Source organism: Tursiops truncatus, chromosome 12 (assembly GCF_011762595.2).
Source record: "Tursiops truncatus isolate mTurTru1 chromosome 12, mTurTru1.mat.Y, whole genome shotgun sequence".
Classification (NCBI taxonomy): Eukaryota; Metazoa; Chordata; class Mammalia; order Artiodactyla; family Delphinidae; genus Tursiops; species Tursiops truncatus.
In genome coordinates, this window is record NC_047045.1 from 78,110,845 (window position 1) to 78,134,644 (window position 23,800).

The following is a 23,800-nucleotide window of genomic DNA, read 5'->3' on the forward strand; positions in this document are numbered from 1 at the left end:
TTAAGATTAGTTACCACTTTGGAAAATATATGTGCGTGCACACACACACGCACACACAAAGGAAACAATTTTAGAAAGGTTTCAGGTTTGCTTTTATTAAAAAAAAATGTGAGCTCTAGAACACTTGAAAGAAATTTTTTAAATTCCAAGGTTTCTCTGTAACCTGGACACATGATCAAATATGGAAATACCTATTTAAGTTTTATTTCTAAAAATACAGTGTGGTCATTGTTTCTTGGTTCACATTACTTTTTATGAATATGGAACATCCTTATAGTGTAGCTTTAAAATAAAATCTTTGATTTCAAACACTGATAAATTCTTCAAGGTCTTGTATTCTCTAAATGTTATGGATATTAGTTTTATTTCTTATCTTTTGTAATTCATATTAAGATATCATTGTTGAAGGAATAATCTATGTAAAATACTTTTATATTCTGCATTTGAAAGCATTCACTTTATGGACTGAAAGATTATAATAGGATACAAGTGTAGGGAGATGAAATTCATACTTATGTTTTTGCATAATTCAAAGTGTCTCCTTTTTTTTTATAAAAGGAAATCAATAACCTGCTATGCAGAAATACTTAAAAGATAAAAAGAATAACAAAAAACCTCCATCTTTTAAATGTAAGACAGTATACACACATACGACAAATATACATGTTCAGCCTTTCTTCATAATTAGAAACAGTTTTAAATTAGACCCATGGCTAATGAAAAAAATCTTGGTGTTCATTGCTCTGTATTAGATATAACTGAAGCAAACTATTTTAATTAAGTGATTCTAACTGGGCAGGGAAAGTACACGAACAATATTGTTTCAAACTCAAGCTGGTGAAAATTGAGTGCAAAAATAACAGGGTTATAAAATACAGATAATAGTGCATAACTTTTAGGATCATTATGAGAGATAAAATAATAGTTGCAAATTACTTAGTGTAAAACAAGCACTTGATAAAGTTGCCTGTTTTTATTATTACTTATTATTGATTTACCTATTGACAAAATATGAGGACAATATCTATCTTTCATGGGTTTTAGTAGGATTAGTGGTATAAGTGATATGTTTTTTCCTGCACTTATTTAAATGCTATGTTTTTTCACCTTTAATCTATTAATGTGGTGGATTACACTAATCGATCGATTTGCTCATAGTAACTGAAACCTTCATTCCTAGTATAAATTCAGTTTGGGTATGCTGAATTACCTTTTTATACATTGGTAGATTTGTTTTGCTTATATTTTGTTTAGAATCTTTACAGTTCTATTTATAAATTAAGTTAGCTTTTAGTTTCTCTTTCTCATATTGTTTTATTTTGCTATTTAATACAAAATATTGGGGAGTTTCTATTTTTGTTTATTATATAGAAGAGTTTATTGAAAACTGGAATGACTTGCTTCTTTGATTATATGATAGATGAATTTTAACTAATTATTCAACTTGTTATATAATATTTTAAGATTTTTTTTCATTTCCTCTTGAGACAGTGTTGCTAAATTATCTTTTTCTGGGGATTTACTAATTTTTTCTTGGTTTTAAAATTCATTGGCATAAATCTACTTTCAAAAGATGGCTGTAATAAAATACCCACTTCAAGGAATTGCCACAAGGATTAAATGAAGTAATAAATATGCACAGCACTTAGAGCAAGCCTAATACATAACAGATATTCAATAAATGTTAGCTACTTGTCGTTACTGTTATTATTATCTTTTATATATCTGCTCTATTTGTAGTTATATCCCATTCTTTGTTTCTAATACTTACTTGTCCCATGTTTCTTTTACTTGTTCAAACTTTCCAGAGCTTTGTTAATTTCATCGGTCTTTTAAAAGAACCATCTTTTTTTTTTAACTTGATTTTCTCGCTATGTATTCTTTTTCTGGTTCATTAATTTTTGCTTTGATTTTTTTAAAAGCTCCTCTTTCTACTTTGCCTTTTGTTCCCCGCTTTTTTCCATCCTCTTATGTAGTATGCTTAGCTCATTAAATTTTAGCTTTTGTCTTTTCTAAATGTAATGTTTCTGAGGATTTATACATTCTTCTAAGACCTCCATTAGTTACAGCTAACAAGTTTTATTTTTTCTTTTTATTGAGAACAAAAACACATATAGTGAAATGAATAAAATGCACTGCTCTTATGCATACATTTAGAAGAATTTATATGTTTATATAGCTGTGACTACACCAAGATCAAGGTATGAAACATTTCAAGTACTCAGAAGTCCCCTCATATCTCAACCCAGTCAATAACATCCCACACTGAGATAACCACTTATGTTGACATCTAACCCCATGGATTAGTTTTGCTTTTTCTTCACTGTCTTATGGAATGATACAATGTGTTCTCTTTTGTGTCTGGCTTCTTTGGCCCCAAACAATGCTCGTGACTTTTATCCTTGCTGTAGTATCAGAGATTCATCATTTTTGACTGGTATGAATGTATCATACTTCATTTAACATTCTAATTTAACATTCTAATGTTAGTGGGCATTTGTTTTTTTTCTAGAATTTGTCAATCATGAATAAAACTAGTAAGAACTTCTGAGACATGTCATCTGACGGACCTATGCATCCCACAAGTTTTGCTATACATGCTGTGTAGCATTTTCATTAAAATTTAGCTATCAGTGTCTTAAAATGTCTATTAGAATATATATACATCGTTTTCAAACACTTGTTTTTAATTACCTGTTTTGTCATTCATTTGAAAACTAATTGTATTGTGGACAGAAAATATAATTTGAAAAATATCACTTCTTTGAAATTTGTGTAAATTTGCTCTATGATTAATTTAGATAAATGGCTAAAGTATCCTTGAAAAGAATGTCTATTCTTAACTTGTTTAAATATGATATTTGACGTGTATTCTTTATATCAAGTTTGGCTTTTATATCATTCAAATCTTTTATATTTGTTTCAGTTTAATAACAATGAGAGAGGTATATTAAAATCTCACAATAATGGTGACCTTTTCAATTTCTCCTAATTTTGTTAATTTTTGCTTTCTGTAATTTTAAACTCTTCTATTAGGTTTCTGCGAGTCCAAAATTATTATATTTCTTCAATAAATTGAACTTTTTTTGAACATTTTTTGTGTCCCAGTTTCCTCATCTGCAAAATGGGGGTAATAATGTACTTCACCAAGTTCTAATGAGAACTTGTAGATTCTTTTGTATATCACACCTTCCTTCTGGAATCTTTTTCCTACTTCCTTTAGAAGTTTCTATAGAGAATGCTTTTATTTTGTTGTCTAAACTTGTTTTTATTTTAACCTTGATCTTTAAGGGAAGTTTTGCCATCTAAGTTGACAGTCATTTTTCTGTTATACTTTGATGATATTATTCTTTTGCCTTATGGTTTCCATTGTTTCTACTTAGAAACAGGACATTTGTCATTATTTTATACGCAATCTAATCTTCTTTCTGACTACTCTTCAGAACTTCTGCCTTTTGTCTTCTTCCACTTTATTTTAGTATAGCTAGATTTATTTTTATTTATCCTGCTTGATATTTATTGAGCTTAATGAATAATACACTTTAGTCTTTTATCAATTATAGAAAATTCTCAGCTATTTTTCTTTGAATATTGCCTTTCTTTATCTCTCCGTCCTTTGTCTCTAAATATGAGTATACATTTTATTATTTTTTAACTTATTTTATTTATTTATTTATTTTACATCTTTATTGGAGTATAACTGCTTTACAATGGTGTGTTAGTTTCTGCTTTATAACAAAGTGAATCAGTTATACATACACATATGTTCCCATATCTCTTCCCTCTTGTGTCTCCCTCCCTCCCACCCTCTCTATCCCACCCCTCTAGGTGGTCACAAAGCACCGAGCTGATCTCCCTGTGCTTTGCGGCTGCTTCCCACTAGCTATCTATTTTACATTTGGTAGTGTATATATGTCCATGCCACTCTCTCACTTTGTCACAGCTTCCCCTTCCCCTTCCCCATATCCTCAAGTCCATTCTCTAGTAAGTCTGTGTCTTTATTCCTGTCTTACCCCTAGGTTCTTCATGACATTTTTTTTTCTTCAATTCCATATATATGTGTTAGCATACGATATTCATCTTTCTCTTTCTGACTTACTTCACTCTGTATGACAGACTCTAGGTCCATCCACCTCATTACAAATAGCTCAATTTTGTTTCTTTTTATGGCTGAGTAATATTCCATTGTATATATGTGCCACATCTTCTTTATCCATAAATATGAGCATACATTTTAGACTCCCTCATTCTGTATGACTCTTATTCTTTCTTTCCTATTTTCCATCTGGATTGTCTATGCTGCAATATGTTGAATAATGCCTTCAGATCTATCTTCCAGCTCACTATTTATCTTTTCAGCAGGATCTAGAACAGTTTAAAAATTAGTGGATGTTTTAATTTCAATTTTTATATCTATAAAATTGAAAAGTGTACATAAATTGTACTTTTTATTATGTTATTTTAATGTTGTATTTTCATTTATATTTCTACTTTATTATATTATTTTAATTTATATTTTATTTCTAAAAATGTTATTTCGTTATTTTTCAGATCTTATTAGTTAAGTTTATAGTTTCTTTTTTTGTCACATTTTAAATTCTGTCTTATATTTCTTAAAACATATTATATATGTGTTTTATGTTCCGTGTCTGATAATTCCAATATCTGATGTCTCTTCAGGTTTTAATCTGCTGTTGAGTTGTTTATCCTGGCTCTTGGTTATGTGCCTTTGTCTTTCATGTGTGTTGTAATTTTAAAAATAATATGCTGTTTTCATTAGAACTGTATTCGTGGGAATTATTTGAGGCTTGGATGGAGGGAGCATTCCTTCCAACAGGCTTTGTGTTTGTTTTTGTAAGGTGTCTGGGCCATCAGCCCTGGGCATCTTAAGCTACTTTTAAGCTCCAGGTTTTTATCTCATTAACCAGTTCAAGTTGGTTAATACCTTCTGGAGCAACGGACCAACTTGGAGATGAAGAGATTTGGGAGAGAGGACTGCTGGGTGTTTATCAAAACCCTAGTTATGTTTTATCTAAATAGTTTACAGAAAGCATTGGGATTTAAAATATTCTTTTTTCACCGCAACAGTTATAATTTTATTCCAAAATCTTCCATCATTATCTTCTTCTATTTTTCTTTCTTTCCACTCCCAACATTAACCTGTACCCTAAGATAATGTCACATCAGGATATTGTAGAAAAGCATCTTGCAAGATATTTAGGGCCACCTTCCTTATACATACATGGGAAATCTCCTTCATCATCCCAGACTGTGGGACACTCTCTCCTCTTCCAATGCCAATATTACTTATTGCTCTTACCACTATGACGCCCTTCCTCCAGCTCTATTGGATTGAATACACATATTCTTTCTTTACAACTAAACTGTAAGGTTCTATAGTCAGGGACAATGTCTTTTTAGTTGTGTATCCTTCATCGTCTATACAATATACTGGATAAAGTAAGTATTTAGAGAAAAATTGCTAACTGATTGCTGGTTTGTCTCTGCCAAACTTTGGATCACGCTGTGAGTGTGCCTTACACTGCATGGTTCTCATGTTTGGCTTGCTAACTTGATCTTTCTTCCTGGAGTCTGCCTCTGCTTCTTCCCTTTCCTAATTCCTGTTTTTCTAACCCTCGTCTACTCTGCTTTCAATTTCACCCCTTTTAGAACAACAAGGGATTTGGGGCAGCAATTATCTCAGTCATAAATATCCATGAAATTTAACCTAAAAGCAGACTAAATGTCTTTTATTCCAAATGTCTGGCTTTCATTAGTCTTGACTTTGTTCCTTGGATCAGACAGGTGAACCAGTGCTTTTCTTCTAACACTAAATTGTTAAAGGAAAAGAGGAAGAAGAGCCTTCATAATACCAGGTACCCATCTGCTATACTAACGACTTGTCTGCCTTTCTGTTCCTGCAGCCTTTAGGATCACCTCACTCCCAACTGCATGTGTTCCACTTTGCCAAACCCAAGGATCAATCCTGAACTTCAATGTCAGCATACATGGAGTTCGAAACAGTGTTCCGCCGGCATACCATCAATAACACCCTCTATCTCAGTCTCTTTAACTGTGTGGCTTTGCATCCTAATTTGAACAACTGAAGTATTTTCTTTCTTTCATTTCTTCTCATACCTCTGGCTCTGTCTCAATACCTAGATGGCCTGCTACCCCTCATTTACCTTAGGTTGGGTCTTGTCCATATGGAGTCCTGTTGTTGCTGCCCCCTGATGCTGCCTGCATTCCTTTCCTTTTGCTAAGACTTTGCACCTCCCAAAAGCTTATTTCACATCTCAATATTCATCTGTTGTCTGAGTTTACTTGTTTCTTTGGTTTGCAGGGTATTCATATGAGCTGTTGCTTATCGAAGACCACTTATCACCAAGCTGTTTACTAAAACTTTTAGAATAGTCAAGGAAAGGAAATAAAGATGCAGCAGTTACAATAATTGGAAACAGATAGCTCTTATCTCTGCTTCTAAATCTTGAGTTGACAGAGTCACTATTCCAGTGCTTTGGGCATTAGATATGAATGCATCTGGTAATGGGTAATATGACTGTGTTAAAGGTATGGTTATAATTAGAAACATCAATTTTTAGGGAACATATATTTTAGACACATAATAGTGTCATTAAACAAAAAAATCAAATAATGCCTACCATCTCCCTAAGCCTAATATATCTGCACTATGTTAACTCATTTTATTTGCCTACGTTGTTTGTAGGATACAACAAACTGTACAATGTAAGAAAAGTTATCATAATGCCATTAAAGTTGATTTTCATGTCGTCACGATTGTACAGTAAGTCATCAAAATCATATTTTAATACTCAAATCTCTAAAATAAAATCCATACGACCTAGTTTTTACCTCTTCTTGGACTTGAGGGATTTCTGGAAACAGCATCACTGAATTCTTACTGTTTAATAGGATAGGGTCAGTGGAGAGGGAGCAAAAATTGATAGAAATATACTTTCTACAGATAGTATTTGACAGGAGTGGAGCACAATCAATATGAAACCTCCAGTTTCCTACTATTACAGAGAAAAACACAATATCAAACTTTTTTTAGCAGTAAAGAAACATATTAAAATCAATATTAAGCACAAGTACATACGGGTCCAAAGAAAATGCCAGATGAAAACCCTGTGGAGATCAATATAGGGACAAAAAATTTCACATATTTTCTTTGTGAGGTTGTTGCTAAATGAAGAAATTCATATTTGTGACATTGACAATGTGCAAGGTTCTTTCATTAAATAACATCCAGCTTTATGTGCCTGTTATAATTCTGGGCTTGTTCCAAACTCTCTCCACCCATTTTTGGCATTTGCTCATGGAGGATGTTCAGACACACCTGGTGAGAATGACTTGTGTTACTTCCAGCCTGGGTGTAGGAACAGTACAAGGCGTGAGCTGGCAGTGGTGGCAGCCTTAAGAGACAGAGTACAGGGTGACAGGCTTGGGTGCATATATTTATGGGTGACATTTCTAATGTGTCACTGAGGGAAACAAAAGTTGAGAAACATAATTTTATTTATCCTACAGGATTTACTTCTCCCCTGAATAATAGAATTAATACTTTTTTCCTCAGTATCTTTCAGAAATGTCACCTAGTCTCCCCATCTCCTATCCAGAAGTAGCCTTGTGTAACTGAACATTAAGTTAGATAACAAATTCAGTTAGATAACAAGTTCAGTTTAGGTCCATTTATTTGGGGTTGTGCCTCCATCAGAGAACAATTTTGCATTGAGATATGTTTGCAAATTTCAGGAAGGTTTTGTCTGTCACTACACAGAGAATTTTCAACACCTCTTTGCATGAAGATTAGGCTCCCGAAGTAGGCACTCCATCAGATCAGAGAACTCTCTTTCTTGGCTTTGTTGCTTTGGCAAAATGTTAATGTCAACAAAGTCATGCTGACAACTCCTTTATGTAATTATCCATCTTTCTAGAGGTGTTGGAGAGGCACCTCTACCACGTATTAGCCACAAGATCAAGGCAGGTCACTCAATCTCATTGACTCTGTTTCCTAATTTGTGAGATGTATATAATATCTGAACTGCATGCTTCACAGGCTGTAACAATCAAATAAAATGATAGGTATAAAAGTGCTTTTGAAAACTGCTAAGCACTATACAAATGTGAGGTGTCATTCAACCTGGAATGTGAAATTCCATGAGTACAACTGTAGTGTTTGGGGTGGAGTCAACAAGGCAAATTTTGCATCAAGATCCAGATCTTATTCAGGGGTTACAAAGCAACAGTGAGGTTTAAGGTGTAGACAGCCGGCCAAGGTGAGTTTTATCAGTGCTAGATCTGTTTTGTTCTTTCAGTATATTTTTTGAGTCCTTGACCTCATGTACCTAAAAACTGTCCTTACCAGGAGTGATTAAAAAGATGTGGCCCTTTGACTCTCAGCATTGTTTGATGAATGAATCCAGAATAACCACTTTAATCTATCAAGAGATAAATGTGATTATCATTTAAATATGCAAAATTAGAAAAAATTGTTAAACACATTTTCGAATCATGTTGAAAGATATTCATAATTTTGACAAAGATGTGTGAATGTAGGTTCTGATGTTCAGAAGTATAAATAAAGCAATTTGCAGCCCACATTGTAAAAACTAGAGCTTTGCATCCCCCCACTAGAAAACTGTCCTTTGTCTTTCCCCATCACCATAATTAACTAGCTCCTATTCATTAAACAATGAAACAGACAATTAAATAGTAATAATAGTACTTTAATTATGAAGGTATTGTTATCTGCATAGAATGTGGAAAGGGAGATCACTTTAGCTGCTTTTAAAACGTTTGCTTGTCTGCTTTTTACATACTGGAGAAGAAAGTGTTCACATTTTCAGAGACTCTAACAAGAAAAAGGATAGAATCTATGTTCTCATAAGGCCATTTCTGATAAACAGGAGTCTCATTTATTAATGGAGTAAGCATTGATTAAGACATGTGAATTCTTAATAAGCATCCTTAGTATTCTTTCAAGAGGAATCTTTAACAGTCCTAAGAATCATCCTCAAGTATTTTTAGACACAAGGATGCATGATTAAGATGAAAGTCGGTACATGATGACTTTCAGAGTTTGTTAAGCACCACGATACTGGGGTTAAATCCAACTTAAACTACTCTTTCACTTGCCTTCTCTTTTCTCCTTTGGGTTGAGAGTGATTTTAAGAGTATAGTTATTTTATGTTTCTATAAACTGAATAAGTTATCGTATATCCTGTTATACAAAAAACAAGCTGAATCTCCAAAATTTGTTTTGTGCTTAAAATTGGTAACAATTCCCCACTTTTGGCATTTTATTTCTCAGGAAAATATAGCTTCAGGTATGAACAATTTTCTCCTTTATCACAGTCACCTTTCATCCTGTAAAATCTTAGGTCATGGACAGCTTTGGTAATTAGAAAAGAGTGCTTCCTTTCTATTTCATAATCAAATATAAACTTGTGTTTACTAAACGTTATGTATTCACTTACAAGAAAGGTGATATTGTATGACCATTACACCTAGATGTGAATCTATGCTTTGCCATTTAGAAGCTCTGCAACCTTAGGCAAATAATTCCTCTGAGCCTCTGTTGCATCACCTGTAAAATGGAGCTACATTCTAGGCTATGAGGATTAAATGATCATTATATATAAAATACTTAGCCTGGAGCCAGGCTTAGTGAGTGCTTAATAACCTCACTTTTCATTGTTATAGTACATTTCTTAGCCTTTTGGCATACTTCTTGGGACAATGAACCACTGAAACTTCCTAGAAAATATAAAAAATCAGTGATTCTTGTGTTGTTTTTTTTTTAATCAGGTGCACTTTGGCTTTTAAATCCTCCTGACCCCCTCCTACACTGTTGGTGGGAACTTAAATTGGTGCAGCCACTATGGAGAACCATATGGAAGTTCCTTTAAAAACTAAAACTAAAACATTTTTTTAGTTTTTTTTTCCTTTTTTTAAAGGAAGTTCCTTTAAAAACTAAAAAACTAAAAAAAGGGGCTTCCCAGGTGGCACAGTGGTTGAGAGTCTGCCTGCCGATGCAGGGGACACGGGTTCGTGCCCCGGTCCGGGAAGATCCCACATGCCGTGGAGCGGCTGGGCCCGTGAGCCTTGGCCGCTGAGCCTGCGCGTCCGGAGCCTGTGCTCCACAACGGGAGAGGCCACAGCGGTGAGAGGCCCTCGTACCGAAAAAAAAAAAAAAAAAAAAACCCAAAAAACTAAAAATAGAGTTACCGTACGATCCAGTGATCCCACTCCTGGTATATATCCGGAGAAAACTGTAATTCGAAAAGATGTAATGTAAAAGATGAAAATGTTCACTGCAGCACTATTTACAATAGCCAAGACATGGAAGCAATCTAAGTGTCCATCGAAAGATGAATGGATAAAGAAAATGTGGTACATATATACACAAAGGAATATTACTCAGCCATAAAAGAAAATGAAAAAATGCCATTTGCAGCAACGTGGCTGGACCTAGAAATTATCATACTAAGTGAGGTAAGCCAGAAAGAGAAAAACATATATCATATGATATTGCTTGTATGTGGAATCTTAAAAAATGATAGAAATGAACTTCCTTACAAAACAGAAATAGACTCACAGACATAGAAACCAAACTTACGGTTACCAAAGGGGAAAGTGAGGGGCAGGCATAAATTAGGAGTTAGGGATTAACATATACACACTACTATCTATAAAATAGTTAAACAACAAGGACATACTGTATAGCACAGGGAACGCTACTCAATATCTTGTAATAACCTATAATGGAAAAGAATCTTAAAAAGGATAGTTATATATATTTAATTGAATCACTTTGCTGTACACCTGAAACTAACACAACATTGTAAAACAACTGTATTTCAATAAAAATTAAAAAAAAATCCTCCTGAAAACAATGACATTTTCTCCCACACAATCTAAGCAGTCTCCAAGGGACATAATAGGACCTTCCTTGCAGTCTCAGAGTTGACTGTTCACCCAGCTGTCCTGACTCCTGCTCTTATTAGGTCCAAAACACAGCATTGCTTCTTTTCTAAACTGAGAGACATTAACTTTTCCCAGTTAGACATTAAAAGAGCACTTAAGGCTAAGACCTTAAAAGTTTAAGCAATTCCAGATTCCCTTGGGAGTTCCTGTCCATTTCAGATTTTCTAAGGGTACTGATGTATTCTCGTCTGGTTCCTTGTGTTTCCTGATCAACAGTAAGCTAATGGCAGGATATTAGCAGGTGACTAGTTAAAAACTTGGACAAAGGAATGTTCAATGTAAATATAAATATCAGAAAATTCTAACTTGGATCTGTGAAATTTTAATTTACAAGGTCAACCACGAGAAAGGTACAGTCACACAACTGAATGTATATTTAGGACTCTGGATTATATGTTTTGCTCTTTGAGTACCCAATGCATCAGTATTTAGACAACCCCTCAGGCTAATGTTGGGTGTGAGGCTCTTATGTAATCCTGAGTAAATAAATAATTCTCTGTCTTTTTAATTAAAAAACAATGTTTCTTAATAAGTCTGTGTCAAGTTCTCCAATCAGTCTCACTGTCTTCTGACAAGGAGGAGAGTAAGCCCAAGAAAACATGCCAGCTGTGACCCCAGCATTGTATGAGGAGGCCCTTTAGGCTGAGGTATACAATTCTTTGCACCTGGCAGTATCCCTCAAGATCCCCATTGGACCCGAGAAACACATTGATCTTTAAAGTGCCACACGATCATTTGAAACTCAACCATCTACTTGCGTCCTACCAAGGAAGAACTGTTTTGATCAATTTAATCATCAATTTTTTGCCAAGGTCATATTGTATCTCATTAATTTACTGTCTAGTATCTTCCTTTATTAATTAGGGAGCTCATGAAATCAGAAAGAATTAATACCTTACCTTTAGTCACACAGTACTCCTGAGTGATTTTCCATGTCCCATATCCACAGCTATTCAATTTTATTTTCAACTTATACTTCAGAGTTCATGTAATCACCATTTTGTATTTGATTATAATCTCATTGTTACATCATTTCCTTAGAACAAATTTTTTGAGTTTTTTGAGTATCTACTTTAAGGCCATTTTCAGGGAAGATTTCACCATGAATAAAACATAGGCCTGCCCTCAGTTGCTTGAATCTCCAGTCAGTGAAGTAAAGACACATTATCTTTTAAGAAAGATGGAATAAAAATAGAATTAAAAAGGTAGACTATAAAAATAGCCACCGAGCAGATTGTGTGCCAAGTGCCTAATATGTATTACCTTATTTAATCCCCTCAATGTCTTATGTGCTAGGTGTAACTATCCCCATTTCACAGGTAGGGAAACTGAGGCGAGAGATGTTAAATAATTTGCCTAGGGTCTTACTACTGTGGAGTGGCAGGAATGAGACTGAAGTCACCCTGACTTACTGTAATATATTGCCCTCGTCTATACATAAAACATGCAGACACAGGGTTATATCCCAAGAAAGAAGATAATAAATGCCATGAGAGGATTCAATCAATTACGATGGAACTTCAGAGGAGGGCAAGATTTACTTGTGGCTCCAAATAATCAGGGAAATTTCACTGAAGTGATGGCACTTAATCAAAAATTTAAAGTACAGGTAGATTTAAACCATGTTGGAGTAAAGATCATAAGAGGTGGATGGGATAGCTTAAGGGAGGAAAAGACATTGAGGGGAAGGGAAAGACACATTCTAGAAAAGTGAATAATCAAATGTGGCTGGAGTATGGTCCATATTAAGGAGAGTAGTAGGAGATGAGTTTGAAAAAGTAGGTTGTGTATAGTTGTTTGGAGCATTTCATTTCTGGCTAAGTAATTTGTACTTAATTTGAGACACAATAGAGAGTTCTAGGAAATTTTCAAGTAGGAAATTGGGTTAGCGGACATTTGATGCTGTCCAAAATGTCCATAAGACATTTGGTCCATGCCAAAAGTTCTTGATATTTGGTCTTGTCTAAAATGTCCACGAACATACTTGGTACACTTGGTATCAAGGACTGAATATCAAAGAATTTTTGGAATGGACCAAATGTCTCCATGGACATTTTGAATAGGAACAAATATGACCAAATATCAGGGACTTTTTGGTGTGGACCAAACCTATTCTGGATGTTTTGGACAGGACCAAATGTCCTGCAAGCAGAGAATGACGTGATCACAGCTGTGCTTTAGCCAGGTTAATCTAGGAATGCTGTGATGGTCTGGAGGAGCCAGCTTGGTCAGGAGCATATTGGTTATTCCAAAGGAGTAAAGCTGTAAAGGTGAGGGTAGATGTGCAATAGGACAAGGCAGAGAGAGGAGTGAAATGTGTCTTCAAGATTCTTGAACCTGAATGACTGTAAGAATTTGATGACAGATAGATAATGACATCAGTAGGACAAGATCTTAGCTTTCTATGTTGCTTAGTTTCAGAGGGGGAGGAGATATTTATTTGCTTTGGTGGAAGATGAAGTTGAGGTGTTCATAGGGCATTGTCTTAGTCCATTGGAGCTGCCATAATTGGATACCATAGACTAAGGGGCTTAAAAACAACACAAATTTATTTCTCACAGTTCTGGAGGCTAGAAGTCCAAAATCTGGGTGCCAGCTGACTTGGTGTCCGGTGAGAGCCCACTTCCTGTTCTTCTTGCCCTGTCCTCACATGATGGAAAGGGCAAGGGAGCTCTCTGGGGTCTCTTTTATAAGGGCATTAATCCTGTTTGTTAGAGCTTCATCCTCATGACCTAATCACCTCCCAAAGGTCCCACCTTGAAGTATCACCACATTGTGGGTTAGGATTTAACATATGAATTTTGGGGCAGGGGTGTAAACCTTCAGTCTATAGCAGACACCTAAGTGGAGATATCCTGAAGGCAGTGGGAAAATTCTGCTCAGAACTTACAGAAGTGGAACTAGAATATCGATATGGGAGTTGTCTGCCTCAATGAAGAGTTACAAGTGAGAAAAATGAGAAAAAACCTGAGGGAACAATCTTAGGCAGAGTGTTATGACAGAAGTTTAAGGAATGCCTAATTTTGAGAATAGGAAGAAGGAATTCACCTGGAGGAGGAGAGGGCAATAGGAGGAAATGCTTAATGCCTTTCTCGAGAACCTACTGTGGACCAGAGCCACAGCTGCATGCCTCAGGTTCAATAAACAGCAAACTTATGAAGCAGTACATATCACGTTCAGTTTACAGAATAGGAAACCGAGACTCAGAGAGGCTAATTTGTTTAAGATCAGACAAGAGCATAGTAGGTGAGGGAGTTGGAGATGTAATCTGATGCTCCTGATTCTACAGCCTGTGTTTTTTTTCTAGGTAAGGATTTGCCAAATGTTCTGGAAAGGACCAGATAGTAAATATTTTAGACATTGTGGGCCATATGGTGTCTGTCACAACTACTTCATTCTGCTGCTGTCATGCAAACTCAGTCATAGACAATAGTAAATGGATCTGGCTGTGTTCCAATAAAACTAGATTTATGGACACCGAAATTTGAATTTCATATAATTTTCACGAGTCACAAAATATTATTCTTGTTTTGATTTTTTTCCAACCATTTAAAAATATAAAAACTCTTCTTCACTCTCAAGGAGTGCAAAACCGTGGCAGGTTGGATTTGACCCATGAGCTGTAGACCTTTGGAAAAGGTGTGATGGAGAAAGATAGAAATATATCAAACCACAGAAGTTTGCAGGACTGCACCCTGATTATTGACTCGAGTCTTTATCTGGTCATTTGCACCGACACGGATTTTGTTTGATGCCTTCTCCTTGAGTCTTTAACAGTAAATGAGCTTAATTACAAACTTCTTAGCATGATGGCTCTTCTGGAATTGGGGAGTCTCCTCAGGCATAAGTTGATCAGCTCTGTTTTCTCACTTCACTCAGCATATTTTCCTCACCTTTTTGTCATTCTGTGATGAAGCCTGACCCCACACTTTGAGCCTTTTCTCTAGGGACCTGAGCTGCATTTTATCTCTGGTTCTTGTATCAGAATCAATCTGCTTGTTAAGGATGATACAGTCCTATCTACCTCCATAGTAATGAACTTCCACCATGAGCAGCAAAACAAAGATACTCACTCTCTTCTCATTCTTCAGTCAAAATCACTATTTCAGATTTTGTTCTTCTTGTTTCAAAGCCAAGTATGAGAATTTGGGGGCATTCTACCTTTTACCTCCTATTCACTTCTTTGTGTAGTTATATTTTTAGTTGTTTGAATTCCAGTTCTTGGGACCTAGTTCCTCTCTCATACACACATACTCAGACCTGAAGAAACTATTTCTGCACATGTGTGCTTTCCTTGGCTTATGTTTTTTCAAGACTAACTTCTCTTTTTCCTCCCTACTTCCAGCAATGCAATTCTTCTTAGCTTTACTAATTTGGGGGAGATTATGTTTACTAGAAAAGACATGACTGAGAAAGAAATGAGATTCCTTGGTTAACTGGAAGAATATTTGGCAAGGGTAGAAGTTACATTTTACTATCTCAATTTATCCAGTTCTTCAATATTCTTCAAACTGGACCATGCATTTTGAAAAGTTCACAAAGACATTTCAAGGGTAGGGTCAACCATAATCCACAATTTCTTGTGAGAAATCAGGCAAGAGTGTGTTGGAAGATCCGCAGTCTTTCTTTTCAGGCTTACACTCTCCACTTGAGTCATCTTCCAGGGGATATCCTTTCTTTGTTCCATTCCTTGCTGACTGCAGGACATTGATACCCCAGCTGTAGAGACAAATAAGCAGTGAGTAGGTGGATGTAGATGGAATTGGCATATCCTTTGCCAGAAAATAATAAATGAAGGACAGAATGGCTCAGCTTGCCTCACTGGGCACTAAGCTTACAGTTTTTTTTCAAGTTGCCTCCTTCTTTTGCTTGGCTCAAAAGAGGGGGCCATATTAATCTCATTCTTTGTTGATAAACAGCATCAAGTGATGATATGGGTCATTTAGAAATCAAAGAAATCCAAAGAGAAGGTTCTGATTGAACAGTCTCAAATCATTGCTTTGAAAAGAGAATATGAATATGATACAAATATATACTCTCATGTAATGAGCACTAGTTATGTACCAGGACCTTCACTGGTCCTTCACAGACTTGGTTTTATTTAATCCCCATTCTTTACATGAATTACGATTGTCCTTTTATGTAGATGAAGAAACTGAGGCGCAGGGGAGGTTATTTACCCGGCTAGGATTTGAAGCAGATATGACGGGGCTCCCAAATGTTGCAGTAGATGACAAGGGTCATTTATATTGATAACCTTGACTTCATATTGAATTCATTTTTTTTTTACCTCTGGGACATCTGTAAACCTTCACGCAGGTGTAACTGGGAGAGAAAAGCAGCTTTCTCCCAGGGTATACAAAATAAAGCTAAATGGGTGCTACCAAGCTCCTTGACTGTTAGAATGGTGGCATTTGGGATCAGAACCGGGGTGTGCTCAGAGGTGCTATTGTTCCCATAAATGAATAGAGTTGTCCCTGGATGAAAGGGCTGTGGGTCTGTGGGAGTACACAGAAGGGCACCCTGGTCAACTAGGAAAGAGTAAACACTTACTACCAGGGAATATTTAAATAAGAGAGGAACAGACTTCAACATTTAACGGGCTGGAAGATGACGTGTTGTGTAATATTTTCAAAGTGGGATTCTTACATACATAATTTATCCCTGTAATTAAAGAGCCTAATTTAAAAAATAATACAGATGCAGCACATCATGGTGTGATTTCTTGCCACAAAAGCAAATTATTATCTTGATAATGCAAAACTATAATTTACATTGTGAAAAAATACAGTAGTTTCACCCATTGCATGATAAACGTTGCCTGATTATTTTCCTTCTGATTCTCTCCTCATTCACTTGTTTTGCTCATTAGAGTCTAGTTGTCAGTGGTGGGCCGAGACCTCTCCATCAGCATCTGTGGGGTGAGGACAAAATTCAGGAAGGTCCCTTGGTTTTGTCCCATTGGATAAGCAAAGCAAATGCCATCCTATGCTTCAATATGAACAGGTATGTCATACAGAAGGTCTCCAGGGGGGCTGTGTTTGGTGTGTGCATGCGTTTCATTGCAAATTCCTCAAGTCTGCTGCAGAGGAGAGCTAGGGGCCTACTGTTATGGGGGTACTTTAGCCATAAATGACCATTATGTTTCTGAGCAGCCCATTCAATTCCCCTTGCTTTCCTCCTGGTTACGGCACCATAATTCTCGGCCAAGAAGGGAGTATAAATAGCTCTCCCGCCGCTGATGCCACTTAGCGGGCTGCAAATTGATGTGGATGGCTCTTTAGCTTTGGAGACTGTGTGTTTCACCTTCATAGTGCACGTGGCTTTCATCGGCCTGGGGCTTCGGTGCCTGAGATAAATCCTTAACTAGAGCTGGGCTTTCTGCATGGCAACACATCAGAACCGGTGGACAGAAATCGCAAACGTTTTGGAAATTTACAACTTGTTACTCTCTTGAGGGCAATGATTTTAAGAAATGACACCATCTCTACCCACCTTTGCATACTAAGTCTAAAAACCCAGCGCCATCTCTGACTCCAGCTAAAGAGCTGAAGGTCAGAGAGGTTAAGACAAGCCGAAGCTTTGTGTCTGTTTCCCATTATTATGCTAATCATATGCATGGTCTTTCTGCACTTAACACAGTCATTTTCATGGCCCCCCAAAATACATCAGTGTTTCGAATAATGCTAATATTTAAAACAGTGACAAATGACTGAAAATTTCAAGTAAAGACTCACATTTTGCCCTTGCCTTGTAATGTTTGGGAGAACGGAGGAAAGATAGGACCTAAAATGTGGTTTTTACATTCTGTTAACTCTTTCTTGTTTGTTTTATTTTTTTTGTTTCCTGCCTTTGGTGTTCATACCATAAGATTCCTAAAAAGCTGTTTGTCTACTGTGAACTTTCTCGTGCTTTTGGTGGATGGTTGAAAATGAATTTTAGGATATATATTAGCATATTTTCTATAAAATTATCTTGGGTTTCTAAGAGTGGCATTCTCTATGAAGAGTCTGCTGGTTTTGTGAGAGATTCCAAACCAATCATGATTTTTCCACTTGACATTCTGAAAACAGTTATTAGTAAATTAGTTAACTTTCTCTTCTCTGGATGAAAATGTTCCAACTAATGTAACCCCTTCTCATCTTTTTCATTGTGTAACACATTCATTAATTTTTTTATTTTCTTTGCTAAGGTCTGTAGATTAATTTCATCAAACAATTTTAATTAAGCCTGGTGCTATCCTAGGCATTTAGTACATGAAAAGCATAAGGAAAGGAGGAGTCACGTAGACAACAAAGGGTAATAGCGTGTAATGCCTGTAACAGTTACATTCCTGAGATGAAAAATCATACTAAAATGCTACTCTGGAGCCCAGAGTGGTTAGTTTAGCCACATTGGAGGGGAGGTGACCAGAGACCTTCCCAGAAGAGGGCCAGTGACTGTGGGCGTGGAGGATGAGAAAAATCTCCCTGGTGGAGAACAGAGAGTGCTTTGCGAGCAGAAGGAGGGGAATGAACAAAGTCATGGATGATCCAGGTGGGAACTGGGGAGAGGGCAGGAGCCTGGGAGCTGATGCAGTGTGAACCGTAGGGTATTTTAAGAAATGAGGTTAGTAAGGGGGGTTAGGAACACCTGGAGAAAGGCTTTTAGTGATTCACCATGAATTAAAAAAAAATAAATTATCATTCTAATTTTTTTCTCACTATCCCTCAAATGTGGTAGTCCTCATTAACCGTATCGGTAATGCTATCACTTAAATCGTAATATCCAATTAGTGTGCCTGACATCTCCCAAAAGGAAGAGAATGGCCTAAGCTTTATATTTCTTTCCTATTCTCCACTCAACCCTGGACTCTGCTGAGTGTACCCTCTTCCTTCAGCAGGTAGCCCAAGAATTGACTCTGAAGTGTCCCACTGTCCCTAGAACAATGGATGCAGCTACAGGGCCTTTGCATGGCTCTCTGCACCATGTCCTGTGGTGGATATACTGAGTCCCCACCTGTCCTCAGGTTTGCCACATTAAGCATATTTCCTGCTTCTAGAATCAGATTTCTGGATTAAAGCATGGTTTTTAGAAAGCCACAGGGAAAATACCCTCCCTAGTGGAAAGGAAGAGCATGGAGCTGTCCTAAACATAGGATTTTTAGCATGGGACTATTTGTCAGGTGGATTGGTTATCTCTGAATACAGACCACAGAACATGTTGGGTTAACACCCAGTGGTCCTGCAGGTGGAATGCTAAGGCACTAAAGGGCAGGGAGGGAGCAGGGTCGTCATGAGATAACAGGAAGAAGGATGGTCTGAGTACCTCAGTGAAGCAAACTAGGCATCCAGGAGCTGGCCTCACCTTACCTCCAGCCCCATCCACCCCTGCCATCCTGTTGCACAGGCTCCCCTCGGACAGTACCACGCTGCTGGCGCTTCCCCAAACATACCAGGATATCCCGCCTTATATTGCCACGGTTTGCTCATTCCCTTCCATCCGCCGTGCCATCGTACCATGTATGCACTGGGCTAACCCTTCCTCACTCGCTACCAATCCCGAGTTATCATTTTCTCCTCGAATCCTGATGGATCAGGAGCCCTGAGCACCTGTAGCATACCCAGGATGTCTCCCATCAGAAGATTTCATTTTAATAAATTCCATTTATTTTCAGGTGTCCATCCTGCTCCCAGCTTCACTGTGAGAGTCTCATGAGATGAGCCAGGCCTGGGGTGAGGCAATATCCTTCAGTACAACATTTAAGGGGCATCAAAAACCCCTCCAGGTCTTCCCTGGTGGCGCAGTGGTTGAGAGTTCGCCTGCCGATGCAGGGGACGCGGGTTCGTGCCCCGGTCCGGGAAAATCCCGCATGCCCGGAGCGGCTGGGTCCGTGAGTCTGTGCGTCCGGAACCTGTGCTCCGCAATGGGAGACGCCACGACAGTGAGAGGCCCGCGTACCGCAAAAAAACAAACAACAAAATACCCCTCCATAATCAAAAGAAAGAATACTTTAGTGCAGTATTTTAAAAAATCAAAACTAATGCAAAAAATTATGATGAGCAAAATATCGACAATTTAAAAGAAACGCAGGATTTGCATCACTGAATTTGTCTTTTTGCCTCAGGCTCCAATATAGCTTGGTACAACCCTGTTACTGATTCTGTCTTTATTAGAAAAGGTTGATGTTTTGTTACTCATGGATTTTTGCATTAATTTTGATTTTTTAAAAAGACTGCATTCGACTCTGACTTACCTTGATTGGAGAGAGCTTTTGGTAGCCCCTTAAATTGTGTGCCAAGGATACAGTTCGTCGCTTGCCACATCCAGAGCTGATGTGGGGTGGAGACAAGGTCTTACTCTTCTTTGATACTTAAAGCTTGGCACAAGGCCTTCCCTGGAGTAGCTACTTTTTTTTTTTTTCCATTTTTATTTATTTTTTTATCGAAACATAGTTGATTTACAATGTTGTATTAATTTCTGCTGTACAGCAAAGTGACTCAGTTATACATATATACATTTCTTTTCATATTCTTTTCCATTATGTTTTATCCCAGGATATTGAATATAGTTCCCTGTGCCATACAGCAGGACCTTGTTGTTTATCCATCCTATATGCAATCGTCAGAAAGTCTCTCTTGGACTTAAACATCATGTGGCATAGCTGCTTATTACATGCTGCTTCATCTCCTTCCAGATTCAGTTTAGCATGAACTCCAGAATCCAGGCATGTGAATTTTACTCTAAGCTTCAGACTTGTTATCAACACTCCCAGTTCTATATATACACAATGGAATATTACTCAGCCATAAAAAAGAATCAAATAATGCCATTTGCAGCAACATGGATGAACCTAGAGATTATCATAACTAAGTGAAGTAAGTCAGACAGAGAAAGACAAATAGCATAAGATATCACTTATATGTGGAATCTAAAAAAAATGATGTACGTGAACTTCTTAACAAAACAGAAATAGACTCACAGACATAGAAAACAAACTTATGGCTACCAGAGGGAATGGGGTGGGTGTGGGGGAAGAGATAAATTAGGAGTTTAGGTTTAACGGATATACATTAATATATATAAAATTGATAAACCACAAGGACCTACCATATACCACAGGGAATTATATTCACTATCATGTAATAACCTATAATGGAAAAGAATCTGAAAAAGAATAGAAGTATATATATATATATATATAAACAGAATTACTTTGCTGTACACCTGAAAGTAACACAACATTGTAAATTAACTATACTTCAATTTAAAAAAATGGTAAAAAAAAGCCTGTCCCAATTCAATGTTTCCACTAACATAATCTCAGGGGCTGAGAAAACCCTTTATTAATCTAAAGTAACACCGAACCCCTAGGCCTGCTCTTCAGGCTGATCCTGAGTAACTGACACTTATTTAAGGTTGTATCCAGATCCATCAGTTTCCTTTCAGGTGTGCATTAAGTACCTACTCTATGCCAGGGGTTTCCTTGGGCATCATTCCTGTTCCCATGATGCTTAATAAAATGTGGAAGGGGAGTAGATAAGTGAACTGATGATGCATGAAATCATAGAAATATATACAAGATAAAGAAGGAATCCAGATAAGTGAATGATCATAACATAAATAAAACTCTTTCCCCAGCTTGCTTTCTACTCCACTGGCCAAAGATCATAAAATAAAGATGTTTTCTTTCCTACTTGCCCATTGAAAATTGTTACTTACTTTGGGTGAAAAGATATTTGCAAGGCTGCTTGTATGATATACAGCTCTTTTCACCCCAAGTCAAAGCATTTAGAGATCAATTTAGAGATCACCAGCAGAAGACAAGGGATATATATCTGTTAGTTGCCCTGAATTTCACTTCTGACATTGATTGAAATGGCTAAGACCACCTCTGCCTCCACACATCCCCACTCAACATCAGTTACCTGCAAAATGACTGTAGATGATCAAAGCAAAGAGCAGCTTCCAGGAATGCCGAAAGCTAGTCACTTTGGCATCTGTCTCCCTGGGATGAAGTTTGGACCATATTTTGTTAGCATATGCATGAGACTGTCATAAAGGAGAAAAGGAAAATACATACTGAGAATTAAACACATAATAACTATTTCATCTTTCATATGTATATCTCACTCTTGGTTTGAGTCTAGGGACTTTGTTTTCCATTTAATTCAAGAAATGTTTATCAAGCACCTACTATGACCCAGCACTGTTCCATAGGTGCTACAGATACAAAGATATTAGACGTAGTCTCTGCCCTAAAGGAGTTTCTCGTAATATGGAGGGAGATAGTGAGCAAGAGAATCACATAATCATAGAGACTCAGGGTGCACGTATGCATGTGTTTTGTGTAGCCTGGCCATTAACAGGGTGGGCTCTGGGGTCAAGCTGCCTATGTGGCCTTAGGTAAGTTACTTAAATTTTTTACACCTCAGTTTCCTCTTCTCTAAAATGAGAATACTATTTCCTTGAATGAGTTAACATATGTAAAGCACTTAGAACAGTGTCTAACACATAGTAAACCTTCAATAAATATTAGCTACGATGAGAGGATTGTGTGTAGATTTCTGTGGGAGTACAAAGTAGAGTCACTTTTCCCAAACTGGATGGAGTCCCTGGAGCAGATGACAGCATCTCAGTTGAGTCTTGAAGACTTCAGCGGTTTTATCCAGAGGACGAGGAAGGGGAGGGGCGCTCAGAGGAAACGGCCTGGGCAAGTGGAAGGATGTGGGGAGGAAGGGACCTATAGGATGCACTTTACTTCCTAACATCCAAAGGAGTGCAGACCTGCAACCACCAGAACCTCAAGTCTGAGGATGGCAGGGACAGGAAACAAGACCAAAAACAGGGACAGAGGCCAGGCTCTGGAGGACCATATGGTTACAGAGGATTTAATCCTGCAAATAACCAGGAACCTTGAAGGGGTTACCTGGTGAATTAAAACTTCAGACTGATCACTTGGTTGGCTCTGTGAAGGGTGGAAGATCAAGGAAAAAGAGAAACTCTTGCAATGATCCAAATGAGAGAAGATACATTAAGACATTTGCAGTAGAAATATAGAGCATGCATCAGTTTTAATTCACTTGTCATTCACATAAAAATATTTATTGAGCATCTACTTTGTGCCACACTCTCTGGATATAGAGGAGAGGTTAAGACTAACACCATGCTTATTCTTGTGAAGTTTACAATACAGTAGTGGAGAAAGCTATTATCCAAATAATTTGAGGATGTGGCATTGTGGCTGGGGAGAGATTAAGCACTCATCTGTTTATAAAGGTAAAAATTGAAGCCATAATTTAAGGCATGTGAGACAGGTGAAGAGCGAGGAATGAAAGACAAAATTCTGAAATGAGAAAATCGGAAGAGGAATTCTTAAAGTAGTCCAAGAATGAGTGGATGGGATGAGTCAGATGGGATGACCCAAGAGTGAGTCAGAGGGATGTCTCAGAAGCAAAAGGCTGAGCTAAGATGCCTCATTGAGGTCCTATAACTTAAGGATTAAGAAAGGTGCATTAGAGTTGTCAATTAGAGGACAACAATGGAATCTGTCACAGTGGTCCAGGGTGGGGTTGAGGATGGAAGCCAAACTGTAGTTGAAGAATAAAGTGATGGGGAAGTAGAAGAGGAGAAAAGCTCATGGAGGTTGACAGGGGGCCAGATGCGATGGGTTTCTTGGTTTGTTTTCATCTTTCTGGGAGTACTTCATCATGTTGATGGGCAGAGGCAAAGGAACCAAAGTGAGAAAACAGTATAAATGAGAGGGCTGTGTGTCTGGCTGGCAGAGGAGATCAACTTAGTTGAGTCAGGG

The 23,800-nt window shown here is 37.3% G+C and overlaps 1 long non-coding RNA gene across 1 annotated transcript in view; it reads left to right on the forward strand.

Annotated features, from left to right (window-relative positions):
- Positions 1 to 23,800, forward strand: part of LOC109552827 (uncharacterized) — a 166,004-nt gene that overhangs the window by 136,547 nt on the left and 5,657 nt on the right. The window contains exon 10 of the long non-coding RNA XR_012324933.1: positions 16,883 to 17,016. This is a non-coding gene — a long non-coding RNA (uncharacterized lncRNA). The remainder of the gene's footprint in view (positions 1 to 16,882; positions 17,017 to 23,800) is intronic.